Source organism: Notolepis coatsorum (genome assembly GCF_963971535.1).
Source record: "Notolepis coatsorum genome assembly, chromosome: 7".
Taxonomy (NCBI): domain Eukaryota; kingdom Metazoa; phylum Chordata; class Actinopteri; order Aulopiformes; family Paralepididae; genus Notolepis; species Notolepis coatsorum.
Genome location: NC_140171.1, coordinates 443982 through 463505, shown reverse-complemented (window position 1 = coordinate 463505; position 19524 = coordinate 443982). Strand labels below are relative to the sequence as shown.

The window sequence follows — 19524 nt, the reverse complement described above, 5'->3', positions numbered from 1 at the left end:
AGGTTAAGACAAGTTTCTTGGCATCAGCTTTTAGTATCTGGGAAATTCCATTTACCGATATTCTATTTTAGCCTGGTATCGGACCGATATCCAGCTGGTATTGGTGCGTCCCTACTGGGAACCAGAGACAGGGCAGGACACAAGCACATATAACTATTTAAAATACATAGTCCTGCCCATAACCAGGGCACTGGTATTAGAGCTAGAGTTGACCTGTGGGAGCAGCACTGTGTACCTCGTTAGGATCATGGGTTCAACGCCGAGGACACATTCCTGGGTACATGCAAGCGTACTTAGGCCACATCCACACGGAGACGGAACTGATATTTTTCGTTTTACATTTCAAAAAGGTTTTCCGCGTAAACACTAAATCGTCTCAAGAAATGTGCGTCCAAACAAAAACCCACTGGAAATGCTGTAACGCCGCCACAAATGTACAAAATAAACGTCTTTCCTGTTTTAGACTTCGCTCTTTTATTTTGAAACTTCCCGACCAGAAGTGTTATTGTTGTTATCGCTAGCGGAACAACTTGTGTCGTCCGGTTCTGTGCTTTTGAGCTAATAACGCTAGTTATTAGCTAGTTAAGGAGAGGAGAGAAACACCGCGGCTCACATGCGCTGCAAAACACGTTGCTTACAGTGGCGGCGGAGGAAGGCGAGCACAGAAATGTATTGAACATTTTATTAACGGATTGCAGAATGGGTACAATACAGTACGGCTCAATACACACAATTGTTAAGGGGATGCAGACCAGAGAAAGACTTTCGTCTTGTTTACATCAGGGTCCCCCATTTTCAATTCATAGTGACATTTATGACATACATGATGACATACAGATATATATCATGACATTTATGACATACATGACATACAGATATACAGTACTATTGCAAGACTGAAAATGCTGTAACGCTGTCACAAATGTAGAAAATAAACTTCAATAGCTTCAGTGTTTTAGACTTCGCTCTTTTATTTTTAACCCCTCGACCGGAAGTATTATTGTTGTTATCGCTAGCGGAACAACTTGTGTCGTCCGGTTCTGTGTTTTTCAGCTAACGCCAATACAAATGTTGAGATTGTTGGTGAACAAGCGACTAACTGCAGCTATGTTGTATCATGTTTCTTTTTTGTTGGCTGGGTTTGCGCATGCGGATTAAGGGAGAGGTGGGCTATTGCGTCATCGGTTCAGGAAAGATGCGTACTGGCTTGTAAAGACGGAAACGCAAGGCTGGCGTCTTCAGATTTGTTCACTCTGGGGCCAGTTTTCAGAAAATAGCGTATTCAAGCTCCCAGAACGCAGTTCCGTCTGGACGAAACGTGCATACAATAAAATACTTTGGCGGATACATACAAACTCATCTCCGTCTGGACATGGCCTTAAAGAGGTTTCATTCCTGGGCACATGTAAGTGTACTTAACCCTTTCACTGCGACAATACAGAATGTTAACCCTTTCACTGCCACATGACAAAGGGGTTTAAAACCCTTTCACAACAACACTACAGAAGGTTAACCTTTCACTACGGGTTAACCGTCTGTAGTGAAAGGTTAACCTTCTGTAGTGTGGTAGTGAAAGGGTTAAAGAGGTTTGATTTTTGAAAGATCTGTTGTTGTTGTTTTTGATCAAATTTGAAAGATCCGTTTTTAATACCAAGTGGGTACACTTCCCCAAGGGGATCCGATCAATAGAGGAATCTCTCATCTAAAAACATGCCAGAGTGCACGTGCGAAACATATTGCGCGACTCTTTGCGATAAGATCCACGACTCGTTTTTCCTTCCAGGTTGTGACAGGGAGTCGGACAAAAACATAGAAGGAGTGGACATTGATTGATTGATTGAAAAGTTTATTAACAGATTGCAGAATGGGTACAGTACAGTTCAATACATACAATTGTTAAGGGGATGCAGACCAGAGAAAGACTTTGGTCTTGTTTACATCAGGGTCCCCCATTTTCAATTCATCATAAAGATAGGAACATCAGCGTCATGCCCCACCACAGCTCGCTAGCCTGTATGGAGATAGTGATCCGTCTCAAACCGTGTCCCAATATGATATAAATCCTTCACATTCAACATCAACAGTAGCAGTGATCAATAAGGTTGATTCAATCAATCAATGGTTATTGTGGGATTTTTGAACTATGGGTTTTTACTTTTTTAGTTCGTCTACACATTATAGTTGTTTTCCCAGAAGACACTATACTACTACCCTCAAAGTCAAGCTCACTGAAAGGTGTGTAGCCACCAGGCGGGGTGGGGTTCACAAGGAAATAGGTATCCGCCGCTAAAGGCCTGGGTTTAAACTCTCCACTCTACCTTCGCCACACACACTTAACCCCTTCACTACCAAAACGGTTAACCCTTTCCCTGCGACAATACACAGAAGGTTAACCCTTCCCACAGCCACACAACAGCCGGTTAACCCTTTCACTGCCACACTAGTACCAAACCGGTTAACCCTTTCACCGCGACAATACACAGAAGGTTAACCCTTCCCACAGCCACACGACAGCCGGTTAACCCTTTCACTGCCACACGACAGTCGGTTAACCCTTTCACTATCACACAAACACAACCGACGGGGGTTAACCTTCTGTCATGTGGCGCAGTGAAAGGGTTAACGACGTGTACGTTTGTGAAGCAACCAGAGATACCAATGCCACCAGCCAGCTAGTACTGCTAGCTACGGCTTTGTGGCACAAATCAAACTTGTTGAACACAAAAGCCACTTATATAGTAACTATCTTAACACAGTAAAGCAGCCATTTGAGACTGTCAGGGGGGGGTGCAACCTCTGCCATGGAATGTCAGTGTGTGTGTGTGTGTCTGTCTCCTGGCTGGAGTTTGGAACTGTGTGTGTTGCGGGCCCAGATACCAACACACCAAAGTAGTAAAAAAAAAAGCTAGTTCTAGTAACGTTAATAAAGCGTGTGTATGTATATATATCTCTTAGGTAGCAGCTTCACAGAGTCCCGGGTAACGTTATTAATAAGGCTAGCATCACACACGAAACTAAGCTAATTATTATTACCATAACAACTTACCCGGTTTTCGAGGATTGCGAGTCTTGTCCTCGGAAACAACATGAATGGAAAGTGCTGTTGTGGCAACAACTTGCCCTTCTTTTGCCTTTTTTTTTGTTTTTGTTGTTGCGATGCTATATATAAACGTAACGTAAACAGTCGTTGTTGACTAAAGTGTAGGATGTAGAAGCGGAAGACTGTGTGGTGTGTAACGCTAGCTATGATACTACTACTAGCTGCAGCAGGAGTCCTCTCAGTCCTGAGGTTAACGTTACCAGCAGCTACACAGTTAGCTTCCTGCTGGTGACGCGCTGCTGGTGACGCGCTGCTGCTGGTGATGACGCGGCGGCTAACTGAGTCCTGCGAGTAGCACGCACGCGTTCAGGCGGCCTAATGTTTGCTGCCGCGTTCGCGTTTTGCGCTCTGATTGGCCACTGACGTTTCTGGTCGCGCCTATCGTGTGACGGCAAGTTATTTCGCCGGTTAAGCTTAGCATAACATTATTCTGTGTTGTTTACATTATTCTGTGTTGTTGATTGATTGATTGGTTGAAAACTTTATTAACAGATTGCAGAATGGGTACAGTACAGTACAGCTCAATACATACAATTGTTAAGGGGATGCAGACCAGAGAAATACTTTCGTCTTGTTTACATCAGGGTCCCCCATTTTCAATTCAGACATACATGACATACAGATATACAGTACTGCTACATCTATACATTTATGACATACCAGATTTGCAAATACAGTACTGTTTGTGATACGAAAAGTAGGAGGTGGTGGGTGGGCCGAGGGGGTTGGGTAGGCGGGGTGGGGGGTAAGTGACAGTGTACATTGGATTATCGACGAAACCTTACTTGGTTCCAAGAAGAGCGGGTCTCGTGTATTAGTTTAGATTAGATGATTAGATTAGATTTTTATATCTGTATATTGTGTATGTCATAAATGTCATTATGAATTGAAAATGATGTAAACAAGACGAAAGTCTTTCTCTGGTCTGCATCCCCTTAACAATTGTGTGTATTGAGATGTACTGTACTGTACCCATTCTGCAATCTGTTAATTAAAGTTTTCAATCAATCAGGGGATAGCGTTCGGGTTGCGTTAGGTGTCGTGAAGTCAGCACCAACCAGATGCAAGGCAGCAGATTCTGTGACATTATTCAACCTTTCTTTCTCGATGCAAGTGGTTTGAGGAGATTTTCAGGAATCCCAGCATGTCTGCTTATACACCTGCATTATAACTCTGTATGATTGTTTTTAGTATTACTGTGCACGAGCATTACACTAGAGGTTCCAGTAGTGGGCAGCTTGAATTGCCAGGTCCTAGAACCAGCGCTTTGGGGAGATCTTTTATTTTTAGAGCATTAACTCTTTGGAATGGCCTGCCTCGGAACCTCTGCTGCATTTACAGTAGATTCACCTTTAAAAAGAATCTTAACTTGTTTTTAAATTGTTTTTAACACTGTAAAGTAACTTTTTGTTTTTGTTTTACACTAATGTAATTTTAACTATCTTAATTGTTACAGTAGGTTCATTATGCATTGTGTGTACTGACTTTTAATCATTTTGATTTTGCAATAGTGATTGTTTTTGTATGTTTTTTTGTGTGTGGACCCCAGGAAGACTAGCTGGTTGCTATCGCACCAGCTAATGGGGATCCCTAATCAAATAAAATCAAAATCAAATGGCATGTACAATAATGCTGTATATACCGTGTATATATAATCCAATTATAAATATTCCATCCCACTGTATTGTTATTTTTATTCTAATTAGTGTATATACCTTTACAGCCCTGGCCTATTTTATCATTCTATTCTATTTTATTGTGCTTCTATTTTAATTTAGTTTATATTCCATTTTATTTTATTGTACCTTTTTATTTTATTGTACCTTATTTGTCTGTCCGTTAATGTCGCACCAAAACGTGTAATGTGTAAACTATACTTGGCAATAAAGACCTTTCTGATTCTGATACACATACTGATATATGATATATTATATATTTATCCACATCTGTCTGTATATAACTGCATATAATCCTTTTACATATCTTTAGATACTATATCTATATATAGTATAGATAGCCTGTCTGTCCACCATGGGGTATAGAGCCTTCAGCCGCTCTGCCCCTCGCCTCTGGAACTCGCTCCCCCCCCCCCGACATCAGGAACATTGACTCCATTATCACATTTAAAACCCACCTGTTTAGGCAGGCGTATGTCCACCCCACCTACCCCACCCACCCAACCACCTCCAATGTACAGTCCCCCCCCTCACCCCCCCCCCCACCACCTACCCAACCTCCTCCAATGTACAGTTTCTACGTCAAATGTATATACTCTCTTTTCTAGACTCTTTTTGTATCACAAACAGTACTGTATTTGCAAATCTGATATGTCATAAATGTATAGATGTAGCAGTACTGTCTATCTGTATGTCATATATGTTATGATGCATTGAAAATGGGGGACCCTGATGTAAACAAGACGAAAGTCTTTCTCTGGTCTGCATCCCCTTAACAATTGTGTGTATTGAGCCGTACTGTATTGTACCCATTCTGCAATCTGTTAATAAAGTTTTCAATCAATCAAGTCGCTCTCGAACGGCCCGACCAAGTGGTTAAAAAAAGAACTCTGGCAGTTACCAGAGTTTACGAGTTGTGACGTTTTTTCACCGACCCTTCATCTTTTGTGCGGTGAAAACGTTATTGTGAACACAGGAGTATATCATGAGACATCATCATGGTTAGATTAGAATGAAATTAGATTCGATTTAGATTCAAATGTATTGTCATCATACAGCATAAGTACAGTACAACGAAAATCATTTTGACAGCCAACCAGAGTGCAAATGTAATACGTTTGTACATGTGATTAAACTGGGTATACAATATATAAATTAGTACTACTGAGTAATAGTGTTAATCAGATGTATGTACAGTGATACAGGTATAAAGACAGTAGACGGTAGTAGTGCTACTGGCCAGCAGCGTAACTAGTAAGAGTATGTAAGGGATATTTACACAGTGTTTCCCACAGGATTTTCAGAGACTATGGGGGGTGAACCTCCGACCCTCTAGGGGGGTCCGCTGTTTTTTTGTTTTTGTTTGTTGTTGTACATTTTAAAGTTAAATGCATCAATCTGGTGCACTTTGAGAGCAAAATAAAGAGGCTAGATCTATGATGAAATTTGTGCTCAAAACACAAAATCGACTAGACTAGTGCTTCCCAATCCTCTCCTCGAAGCACCCGAGCCGTTCAATGTATTTGTTAAATTCCAACACCAGCACACCTGATTCAACTTAACTAGCCCTTTATTAGTTGAATCAGGTGTGCTGGTGGTGGAATTTAACAAATACATGGAACGGCTGGGGTGTCTCGAGGAGAGGTTTGGGAACCACTGGACTAGTATAGAAGTAATGTCACAGCCTAATGTGAAAATGTATTGGTAGTTAGCTAGCAATGCAAGCTAGTCCCTACCCACATTCAAAACCGCTCTTAAAGAGCACCTACGGGAGGCTGCAATTCAAAACTGGCCACCGTAAATGCCCAAAACCCCCACCACCTCCTAATAGTCCATGGGCCAGAGGCCAAAATTTCACTTGTCGGTGCCACTCAGGGTGAATAAACGTACATATCATTTTTTCAAAGATCTATGTCTGTAGATGATATTTTTGTATGATAGCCCTTCCAGAGTGGTAGCTTTATCATAATTATCAAGTCATGAAGTATACCTACACCCTCAGGAAATTGCATTTCAGATGCTGGTGCATATCCTGTTTAGACTCACGTAGAGGACATCTGTCAATGTTTCACAATATTGTGTTTGGTATCATTTTAAAGGGGACTATGTCATCTTTCATTCAAGCTAAGATTCTGACCAATATAGAGGTCACTGGAGCTCTTTGAACAGTCAACAACACACATTTCTACATGGAATTCAGTACAATTGTTATTTTTAAGATTCAAACACATCTTGATTAAATTTCAGGACAGAAAAAGCAAAACATGCTGAAAAAAACATATATCACATCTATTTTCCCTTTTTACTGAAATGTAGTGCATTGAGTCTCTGGACTCGAGTACTGCAGCACTCTGCTGGGATACTATGACTTTTCTGGGGATGACTGTGCCAGCGCTTTCAAATGAAAGAGACAGGTGAATCCGTTGAATAATCTGCAGAAGAACCCTAGATTCCAGAAGGCTTTTAGTTAGCTTGGCGCATTGTTACTGGTAACAGATGAGCTCCAACAGGAGATGGAGTCCTTCACATGCATTATGGATGGCCATGGTTGGATGAAGTCAGTTGATGCTGTGTGAGCCAAGATGCTGCAGAAAATGATGGGTGCTGATAAAGTCTTGGATGCAAACTCCAAAGTAGACATTGAACGCCTGCCTCCCCCCAAGGTCTGTCTCATCCCACATGTACAGCGAGCCAACTTCATAGTCGCCTGCTACAAAAGAGCAGAACAGCCAATATTCAAGAGGCCCAAAGCCTATGATCAAAGTATGGACTGGGAAAAACAATGGATGAGGAGGTGTTAGAACCTGTCTGGACGGTTGGACCCATCCTCTGTCCTCCTCTTGTTGAGGTACTGGCCTAGAAAGTGGAGTCAGAAGAGCAAGAAGCTCTTGATAAGGAGGCAGATTACGCAAAAAATAACATGGATGAGGAGGATGGAGAGTACGAGTCTGATGAGGAGGAGGAAGAGATGGAGATCGAAGAGATAGACTTTGACAATAGTTTTAGTGATGATGATGATGATGATTAGTAGTTTAGGGTACAAAATACAAATAGAAAAAAATACTTGAATGTTGTGTCAACAAAGAAGATATCCAGTCCATGATATCCAGTGCATATGAAAACATATAGTTTGAACCTTAACAATAAATATTGTTGTCTATTATGCATCGAACATTGTACTTAAGCATTACATCACGCGCAGGAGTGGTTTGTGAACAATAAACCATGCCTAGGGGTGGTCGTTAGACCCCCCTAGGCATGGTTTATTGTTCACAAATCACGACTAGAATGTTTCCATTCTAGACTATAGTGGCTGTTCTGTATAGTTTAATAGGAGCCTAATACTGCTTTTCTAATTTAAGAACAATGACCTGTAAAAATGAAATAGTATAGGCATATTAGACATTTCCTGAATCCTTATGGTCCTGAGAGTGTTGTAGATATTGTATTTTGTGTCTCTGTTGCTCCTAGATGACACAATGCTAAAAGATAGTATATCATTTAGGCAAAAATCGTGTAAAAATGTGTGTTGTTGACTGTTCATAGAGCTCCAGTGACCTCTATAATGGTCAGAAAGATTCACAACTTAGCTTGAATGAAAGATGACATAGTCCCCTTTAAAATGATACCAAACACAATATTGTGAAACATTGACAGATGTCCTCTACGTGAATCTAAACAGGATATGCGCCAGCATCTGAAATGCAATTTCCTGAGGGGGTGGGTATACTTCATGACTTGATAATTATGATAAAGCTACCACTCTGGAACGGCTATCATACAAAAATATAATCTACAGACATAGATCTTTGAAAAAATTATATGTAAGTTTATTCACCCTGAGTGGCACCGATATCTGGTCTGGCCCATGGACTATAATAGACAGTCTCCTCCCCACCGCATGTATATATTCCCTCCCCGCCGTATGTATATTTCTCTCCCACCCACCCACCCCCTCCTAATGTACAGTCCCCTCCCCATCATATGTATATACTCTGTCAGGATCTAGGGGTTACAGTACTGTATATTTGAATACCGTTTATGTCACAAATGTATCAGTACTAAATACCTATATGTCCCTATGCCATAAATGTCATGTATGTTGTGTATGTATAAACTATTTTTATTATTTGTGTTACTGAAAACTGTAAGGGCTCTACGCTAACCTTTTTCCCAAGGAGCACATGTGCTCCTAAATGAAAAAGTTTAGGAGCACACAAAGAAATTTAGGAGCACCCAAAAAAAATTAAGAGCACAGTGAAAATATTTCAAGTAACAGTTTTTTTTTTTTTTTCAAAAATAAATGTATATTTGTACTGTGCGTGCATGTGTGTAAATTAGCTCTTGCTACAACCCTGCATGTTTACATTTTGTATTTTGTACTTGATGTTCATTAACATGTGCTGTCCCTATCAAATAAACTATCAAATCAAACTACTGCTACAAAAGGTTCAGTCACTTAACTTTAGCCCCTTTTATGCATACAATGCTTATGTTTTGGCTGTGTTGCTCTTCTAGAAAAATAATCCTTTCAGGGTTGCCTATTGAAATACTGTACACCTCCAGTACAGAAACATTGTTTGAGTTTGCGTGTCAGGTAGACCATTGATTGACAGTCGAGTCTGCCAATTACATCAAACCGCTTGCACTCCGGCGCTGCAGCTGGACCCATTGCCCACCTCTGCTGTTGATAACGCTAGCCAAGTTATTATACACACAGATACACAGTGGGCTGAGTGGGCCAGTGACTTTGGTGTAGGGGTGTAACAATGCATCGATCCTAAGGGGGAAATTCAACTGCATCGATTTGAAAATGTTAGAATATATTATCGCAATTTTAATGTGTACACGTTATTGTCATGTCCGTTACAGCCAACACACCGACATACGCTACTGCATCAACGTTATGATTAACAAAGCAAGGCATTCGTTTTGTTGCATTAACGTTATATTACTATTGCTATCGATAAATCTAGGTGTTCTAAAATCTATTGCTATTGGTAAGAGAGAGACTATAATAAGTTAGTGTCTCGGAAAACGAGAGCCCTGATCGCAATGGCGGAGTTTCAGGAAGTAAACAAGCCAAATGAGAGCTTCCGATTGGTAATTTGCTTTATTTCCCATGAAACCAGTCACTTCACTCTACTGTGATAGACCACTACACTTCCGCGTTACATTGAAATCGGGGAGGAGATTGCGGGGGAGCATATGAATGAATGTGGACGAGAGCCGTGATGTAAGTGGTTGCCGATACGGCTGTGGGGGTGCTGTTAGGAGTGGGGGGGGGGGGGGGGGGGTTGGGTAGGAGTGAGGGGGGGGGGTTGGGTAGGAGGGGTGGGTGGGGGACACTGTACAACTGTACAAACAACACTGTACATTGGATTATTGACAAGACCATACTTGGTAATTTACTGTACATTGGAGGGGGTTGTGTTCGGACATTTACAGGGGCCAGTTTCGGGTTGCAGTCTCCCTTAGGTGTTTTTTGAGAGTGTTTTTGAAAGTGGGTAGTGATTCACATTCCTTTACAGCTTTGGGTAGGGCGTTCCACATTGATGTGGCATAATTGCGAAACGTGTTTAGTCCCTTGTTTGAGCCGAATCTGGGTTTAACATGATTTGTGGAGCTCCCTCTGGTGTTGTGATCGTGGTATTCACTGACCTTTGGGAAGTATTTTGTCATGTACATGGGTACCTTGGTCGTGTAGTGTATCTTGTAGACCAGGCCCATTGCAAGTTGCTGTACTCTGTCGTCTACTCTAAGCCATCCTAGGTTGTCAAAGTGGGCAGGGGTGAGGTGGGTTCTAGGAGTAAGGTCAAGCAGTAGTCTGACCAGTTTGTTTTGAGATGTTTGTAATTTTGTTTTTAGCGCCTTTGAGGTGCTTTGGTACCATGAGGTGCAAGCATAGTCGTAGTACCCTTGAATGAGTGCTCCTGCTAGAGTCTTCAGGGTATTCTTGTTTACCAGTGAGGAGATCCGGTACAAGAATCGAGTTCGTTGGTTGACTTTTTTTATTACATTGGATGCCATTTTGTCACAGGAAAGATTTGCCTCTAGGATGGAACCCAGGTAGGTAATATCTTCTTTCCTTGTGACAATATTGTCACCCACTGTAACTGAGAAGCCGTCGGTCTTGCTGAGTTTGTTATTTGAACCGAAGAGAATGGACTCTGTTTTGCCCATGTGTAATGATAGTTTGTTATCAGCGAGCCATATGCAGATTTTGCCTAGTTCTGAGCTGAGGGTTTTTTCAACCTGTAACTTGTTCTTGTCAGAGACCAGCAGGGCTGAGTCGTCCGCAAACAGGAACAAGTTGCAGTCACAAGCTGACGACATGTCATTTGCATAAATTAGGAACAGTAGCGGACCTAGTATGCTTCCTTGTGGAACACCACAGTTTACTGTGAGGGGGGGGGATAGGGTACCGTTTACCTCCACCATCTGCTCTCTCCCCTCCAGGTAGGATTGCATCCAGCTCACTGATAGACTATCAAAACCAATTGCTTTTAGCTTGTCAATCAGAATGGTGTGATTGACAGTGTCGAAGGCCTTTTGTAGGTCCAGCATGACCATGCCGCAGTATTTGCCCGCGTCCACCTCTTGTTTGATGTGGTCGTTTAAATAGAGAAGGCATGTGTCAGTGGAGTGGGATGTTCTGAAGCCAGATTGGAATTCGTAATTAGATTTTTTTCCGCAAGGTATTTTTCGACCTGTTCGTATACAATTTTTTCCATGACTTTCGAGATGGAGGTAAGGATAGAAACAGGGCGGTAGTTGCCTGGGTCTAATTTACTGCCTTTTTTGTGCAGAGGGGTCACTCTCGCAATTTTGAAGTCCTTGGGGACGTGTCCCTGTTTTATGGAGAGGTTTATTATGTGTGTGATGACTGGGGTGATGGCGGCTGCTGAGTCTCTGAGGAATTTGGAGGGGATGTTGTCATGGCCAGTGGCCTTGTTGGGTTGGAGGGCGCTCAGTTTTTTGAGTACCTCATCTGTTGTTACCATTTCCAGTTTGAAGTCGTCTTTGTGGACCCCTAGGTTCTTGTAGTATGCTACTATGTGTTCTACCCCATAATGCCCTGAGTGGGAGGGTAGTTTGTTTACCAGTGTTGTGGCTATGTTTGTGAAGAAACTATTTAAGTAATTGGCTACATCCAGCTTTTCTGTGATGAGCGTGTTGTCCGTCTTTATGTTTATGTTTGAGAATCTGGTTTTAAGTTTTTTACTGCAGCCTAGTTGGTTATTGAGTAATTTCCAAAGTTCACACGGTTTGTTTTTGTTTTCCTCGGTTTTGTCATTGATGAATTTTTTCTTTGCTGTTTTGATCATGGAGTTTACATCATTTCTTAGTCTGTTTCTTTCTAGTTCAGTCACGTGGGCTTGGAGTTCACTGCTCGTGCTTATGTTAAGCTTTGACTGACTTTTACGAAACTCAGAGCATTTTTTGTCTCTGGTTTTCATAGCGGTCAGTATTTCAGCGTGCATCCACGGCTCAGCGCGATTTTTTACCCTAGTGGTTCTTAGGGGGGCCATGTTGTTTAGTATCGTTGAAAATTTGGTTTTGAAGCCAAGCCATGTTTCTTCAACCAGTGTACCATTGAGTTCATCTGACCAGTCCAGGCTCTTCAGTTCAAGGTTAAAGGCCTCGCTATGCGGAATAGGTGCTTTAAAATGGGCTTTTTCTGTGCCGATTTAATTCTGAGCGATTAGGAATGGGTCACGCCGTGTTCAGGAGAGCGAGGTGCATAAACGTCTATTCGATCATGTCTCCAGCACCCCCACAGCCGTATCGGCAACCACTTACATCACGGCTCTCGTCCACATTCATTCATTTGACCCCCCCCCGCAATCTCCTCCCTGATTTCAGAATCCCGGAAGTGTTACGGTGGTCGCAATGTGGGACTTGTAGTTTTTTAACGATTCTCAGTGGAAAAATAAAAAGTACGACTTAGGCTGTCATCAGCAGTTCGCACACCGTGCGCGTAATTGGTTTTTGAGGTTCGCAGTTTTCGCACACAATTATTTTTAGGGTCGCACTGTAGAGCCCTTAGCGGAGAGCCTATTGGGATGCTAGATCCTAATGTGAAACACTGTGATTTGCCATACCTTGCTACCTATCTTTTTTATGCCCGCTTATGTCTGTATTTTTTACTGTTGTGAAGCACTTTGAACTGCAACCTCTGTATGAAAAGTGCTATACAAATAAAGTTATTATTATTATTATTATTATTATTATTATTATTATTATTATTATTATTATTATTATTATTATTATTATTATTATTATTATTATTATTATTATTATTATTATTATTATGTCATAAATGTCTATATATGAATTGAAAATGGGGGACCCTGATGTAAACAAGACAAACGTCTTTCTCAGGTCTGCATTCCCTTAACAATTGTGTGTATTGAGCTGTACTGTATTGTACCCATTCTGCAATCTGTTAAATAAAGTTTTCATTCATTAATTTCATTCATTCAGTTAGTTAGCAAGCTGAATGTTGGCTAGTAAGTTTGTACTGCATGTGCTTGCTAACCATCATTATTCATTAATGAATCCAAATTCAAAACAAACTCCCCCAAATGTGGTGACTAACACGGTTTTAGGAAAAGTCAATGAGTGAAATAGTACATATGGGGATCAAACATAGTTCTAGTATTTTAAAAGCAAGGTAAAAATTACCTCAACAATTCTAGTGTAAGCTGATAGCTAGCAAGATTGCACTGCTTACTAACTAACGTTGATACACCCAGGTTTACCACACAGTTAAAACACAGCTACTTGCATAAGAAGTTTCACTGTAGATGTCAAGGCTCCTGTGTTGGCTGGGAAATGCATGTATGCGAGCAACGGTTCTCGGTTATTATTCCGGAAGTCCACCAATCCGAAACTATACTTTTAAAGTCCATATCACCAGGTTGCCTGCATCAATTCCAACATCCAATATACCAGATATGATGCCAAGAGCATGATCTACAACACGGGATCATCCATTTCTATCTACACTAAAAGCTGTTCACATGTAAAAGGGTTTTTATAAACTCATCTTAATTATGTGCTCAATAGTTTCATTTGATTACTATTTTACACATCATCCAATAACATTTTTAAACAACTGTTTAAATTTCCATGTAAGTGTTCACTTTTGCTCAGTTTCCATGACTTTTCCATACCTGGAAAATGAAAAAATAAATTCCATGTTTTCCAGGTACCGTGGGAACCCTGATAACTCTCTCCCATACCCTCAATACCAACCGCTGAAGTGCCCTTGAGCAAGGCACTTAACCCTCAACTGCTCCAGTGGAGTTGCTCAGTGGCCACCGGTGTCAGACTGTGGTTGTACTGGGCAGCTCCCAGGTGTCAGACTGTGGTTGTACTGGGCAGCTCCCAGGTGTCAGACTGTGGTTGTACTGGGCAGCTCCCAGGTGTCAGACTGTGGTTGTACTGGGCAGCTCCCAGGTGTCAGACTGTGGTTGTACTGGGCAGCTCCCAGGTGTCAGACTGTGGTTGTACTGGGCAGCTCCCAGGTGTCAGACTGTGGTTGTACTGGGCAGCTCCCAGGTGTCAGACTGTGGTTGTACTGAGCAGCTCCCAGGTGTCAGACTGTGGTTGTACTGGGCAGCTCCCAGGTGTGAATGGAACTGTGTGAATGTGAAGCAGGGCATTACTGAAAAAGAACATTTGTGCTCAGAGAACCTACCCTGGTAAATAAAGGTAAAAGAAAAAGAGTTTGATATGGCGCTTCTAGGGAAAGTACCTTCTCCTGGTGGCAGGAGTCGACACTGCAGGTGAATAGGGGAGAATATCCTTTCATCCTATCGTTCATTTCCACCACTGTGCACCTCATACACTTCCTGGTGGAAGCTCCAGCAAAAGAAAATAGGCTTGTTCAAGATGGGATAGGCGGACGCAGATCTGCGCAGGTTTTACTACGGCCTCGCCAAGCGCGTTGCATGACGGTTAGACTTAGAATGTTGTCCGATTTGCTCTGAAATTCTGACGAGGCGAGGCGCGGAACTCCCGCGGGAGCGAGCCGCGCGCAGCCATCAGAGCAAGGCTCCACAGTACCTCTCAGCCGGCTGCTGCCGGCTGCTCCCGGCTGGGAAGCGACTTGCTACGGTCGCGCAAAGCGCCTATTGGCTCAGAAAAGTTGTCAGTCACCAGCCATGTGACAGCCAGGGAGCTATGAGACGTTTGATTGATTGAAAACTTTATTATGTTATGCGTTATCAACTTATCATCATATCATCATGATAAACTTCAAGCTTCAAACTTATTGTCACAAGGAAAGACGAAATTACCTACCTGGGTTCCATCCTAGAGGCAAATCTTTCCTGTGACAAAATGGCATCCAATGTAATAAAAAAAGTCAACCAACGAACTAGATTCTTGTACCGGATCTCCTCTCTGGTAAACAAGAATACCCTGAGGACTCTGGCAGGAGCACTCATTCAAGGGTACTATGACTATGCGTGCACCTCATGGTACCAAAGCACCTCAAAGGCGCTTAAAACAAAATTACAAACATCACAAAACAAACTGGTCAGACTACTACTTGACCTGAACCCCAGAACCCACCTCACCCCTGCCCACTTTGCCAACCTAGGATGGCTTAGAGTAGACGACAGAGTACAGCAACTTGCAATGGGCCTGGTCTACAAGATACACTATACGACCGGGGTGCCCATGTACATGTCAAAATACTTCCCAAAGGTCAGTGAATACCACAACCACTACACCAGAGGAAGCTCAACAAATCATGTTAAACCCAGATTCGGCTCAAACAAGGGACTAAACACGTTTCGCAATTATGCCACAACAATGTGGAACGCCCTACCCAAAGCTGTAAAGGAATGTGAATCCCTGCCCACATTCAAAACCGCTCTTAAAGAGCACCTACGGGAGGCTGCAATTCGAAACTGGCCACCGTAAATGCCCAAAACCCCCACCACCTCCTAATAGACAGTCTCCTCCCCACCGCATGTATATATTCCCTCCCCGCCGTATGTATATTCCCCTCCCACCCACCCACCCCCTCCTAATGTACAGTCCCCTCCCCATCATATGTATATACTCTGTCAGGATCTAGGGGTAACAGTACTGTATATTTGAATACCGCCTATGTCACAAATGTATCAGTACTAAATACCTATATGTCCCTATGCCATAAATGTCATGTATGTTATGTATGTCATAAATGTCTATATGAATTGAAAATGGGGGACCCTGATGGAAACAAGACAAACGTCTTTCTCAGGTCTGCATCCCCTTAACAATTGTATGTATTGAGCCGTACTGTATTGTACCCATTCTGCAATCTGTTAAATAAAGTTTTCATTCATTCATTCATTCAGCTGTCAGACACACACGCACACACACATACAGCAGTGTGTTGTGTGTGCGTGCGGCCAGGAGCGCGCAACAAGATGGTATACATTATGGTATATCATGAATAGTATATTCCACTGTAGCAGTATATGGTGTGCTGTACATTTGAATCTGATCTAATTTTGCACACGGCCATTGCATTATAATGAGCTGGACAGGTGTGTAATGTGTGTGTGGTGACGTGAAAGCGTATCTGCCGCGCGAGACTAGGCGAGAGGCTCTCGTGAAATCGGCAGTGTCCGCCCTCTTAACTCCTCCCCCGGCTTCACTCGGCTACTCTCGTCTACTAGTCGAGGCAAACCGAAATCCATCTTGAACAAGCCTAGTGTCAATAAGGCAGGCGCCTATGCCGCGCCACCATCTTGCTTTACTCAATGCAGCAATAATTTTTCAGCAAAGCCTAATAAAAGTGCAATAAACAAAACGGATACATTCACTGTGTGTTCTGCCTGTCATTTGTTGATGAAACAAAACTAACATCAACACAAGTGACCACCAAGAGCGGATAGTTTAGGCTAAAGAACGCTCGGAGTCGGTAGCATTGTTAGCTGCATGCTAACGTCAATGGAGTATGCCATTATAACAATATAGCATTGTGGCTAGAAGCTAACGTTAGCTCACGCTACTTAGCCAGCAACAAAACTGATGATATCGCGAGCTATCAGTAGTTAGATAACATTAGAGACAACGCTGTGTGTATTAAACAAAGGTGAATAGATGACTGGGCCATTTTGTTTAATGCTTGTTAAGTTGAAAGAGGAACTCTGAGCTAACAGGGTCTGAATCCTGATAGCTCACGTTAGCCAGCTGCTCATGCAATCGGTAATGCTAGCAGAATGAATGGATGTAAACTTTATTTAACATATTGCATATGGGTACAATACAATACGGCTCAATACAAACAATTGTTAAGGGAATGCAGACTGTTGTAGCTTGGACTGGGGTCCTTATAACAATAACTTGACAACACATGGTAGCTGAAGCTATTTGGGACACGGAGCTCTGCCCCAAACACACACACTGTACACAGGAAGGGCACGCAGATGGTATCTACTGCGCATGGGCGTTTTCGCAACAACTGCTCCGTGCTGCCTACACGGTTGTCGAAGCGTTTTTTTTGCGTATCTCCAAACGCAAACACAATTTTGCGTTTCAGCCGTATCCACAAAAAAACGCCAAAAAACGCATTTCTGTGTAGATAGGACATCAAACGTCGTCAAAAACGTCTAAAAAAACGCCAGGAATACACTAGTCTAACCATAGCCTCAGTCAGACCGGTAACGCCACTGTGCCCCCCAGTGGTCGTCTCGGGGGGTTTGCAGATTGTGTACGAGCGGTTTGTTTTGGCATCGATGTGACAGTTTGTCCTCCTTCTCGTGTCAACAGGAGAGGAGAACGGTTCTAATTACCTACCGTTTACCCCGTTGCTGGGATTATTAACGGACCTGATGATTTGAAAATGGGGGACCCTGATGTAAACAAGACGAAAGTCTTTCTCTGGTCTGCATCCCCTTAACAATTGTATGTATTGAGCTGTACTGTACTGTACCCATTCTGCAATCTGTTAATAAACTTTTCAATCAATCAAAAACCTCCACACCTTTGATTCTACCAAGACTGGGGCCCAGACGGGACTAAAGTTCTGATGGTACACAGAGATTATATTTTCAGATTAAAAACAAACATCCAGTCACCCTGATTACACTGTATACATCAGAAGCCACAGCAGATGTTTAATTTGAAAGTATAAAAAGAAACATTGTATCCCCTGAAGATCTTTATTAAAAATACACTTTGATTTTGTGTGGAACACCTTTCATGTTCATTTAATCACAATATGAGCCCAAATCAGTATAGAATGTGGCACAGAAAATGATAAATGTATGTACAATGCATTCTCTTAACGGGCTGTTGTGTGGCAGTGAAAGGGTTCTGTGTATGCTTGCAGTGAAAGGGTTAACCGTTTGGTAGTACTGCCACACGATAATGTTGGCATGTTCCTTTAAGGTTAATTCATACTAACAACAGTGCTGACTGCCTCAGACCCACTCCTATCCGAGCTCCTGGGGGGGGGGGGTCATCAAAGAGAAGCAGGCTATTCTTGGTCCTCACTCCACGATGGTGGAACGAACTCCCCACCAGTCAGAACAGCTGAAACCGGGCCAATTTTCCAGGTTTGACTAAAAACACACTTCTTCAAACAATAAAAAGATTAAATACAAACCTTCTACTGTCTTTTTACTACTATACTTATACAGTACTACTACCTATCATGCCGTCTATATACTATGCATATAATGTAACACTCAAGCTTGTTACTACTACCTATCATACACAAGATACACTACGCGACCAAGGTACCCATGTACATGTCAAAATACTTCCCAAAGGTCAGTGAATACCACGATCACAACACCAGAGGGAGCTCCACAAATCATGTAAAACCCAGATTCGGCTCAAACAAGGGACTAAACACGTTTCGCAATTATGCCACATCAATGTGGAACGCCCTACCCAAAGCTGTAAAGGAATGTGAATCACTACCCACTTTCAAAAACTCTCAAAAAACACCTACGTGAGACTGCAATTCGAAACTGGCCCCAACAAATGTCCTAACCTAGTTGTACAGTAAATGACCAAGTAAGGCTTTGTCAATATTCCAATGTACAGTGTAAAATGTGTGTGTCCCCTACCCAACCCCCCCCCCCCCCCACCTCCAATGTACAGCCCTCACCCAACCCACCCAACCCCACCCCACCCAACCAACCTCCTCCAATGTACAGTTTCTACGCCAAATGTATATACACTCCTTTTCTGGACACTTTTGTATCACAAACAGTACTGTATTTGCAAATCTGATATGTCATAAATGTATAGATGTAGCAGTACTGTCTATCTGTATGTCATATATGTTATGATGAATTGAAAATGGGGGACCCTGATGTAAACAAGACGAAAGTATTTCTCTGGTCTGCATCCCCTTAACAATTGTATGTATTGAGCTGTACAGTACCCATTCTGCAATCTGTTAATAAACTTTTCAATCAATAAATCATGCCGTCTATATACTATGCATATAATGTAACACTCAAGCTTGTTACTATTTGATTAACAACACCACTGACCCGTAGCTGCCAGAGATGTACCCCTTGTTCACAATTTCGAAGTCGCTTTGGATAAAGGAGTCAGCTAAAGTGTCCTCCGACATGTCATAATATTTTGAACGTCTCTCTCTTTCCGAGCCCGTGTATGAGAGGGAGAGTCACGTGTTCCTGAAAGGTATCCAGAGACATTAAGTTAGTTAGACATGCAACAGAACAATTTTTTAACACAGCATGGAGACAACTACTTCAG

At 42.3% G+C, this 19524-nt stretch overlaps 1 protein-coding gene across 1 annotated transcript in view; it reads right to left on the bottom strand.

Moving 5' to 3' along the window:
• LOC311232422 (WAS/WASL-interacting protein family member 2-like) overlaps positions 1-3267 on the bottom strand; it is a 72298-nt gene extending 69031 nt beyond the window's left edge. The window contains exon 1 of the mRNA XM_084319212.1: positions 3047-3267. The gene's annotated coding sequence lies outside the window, so the exon portion shown is untranslated. The remainder of the gene's footprint in view (positions 1-3046) is intronic.
• Positions 3268-19524: the final 16257 nt, after the last annotated feature.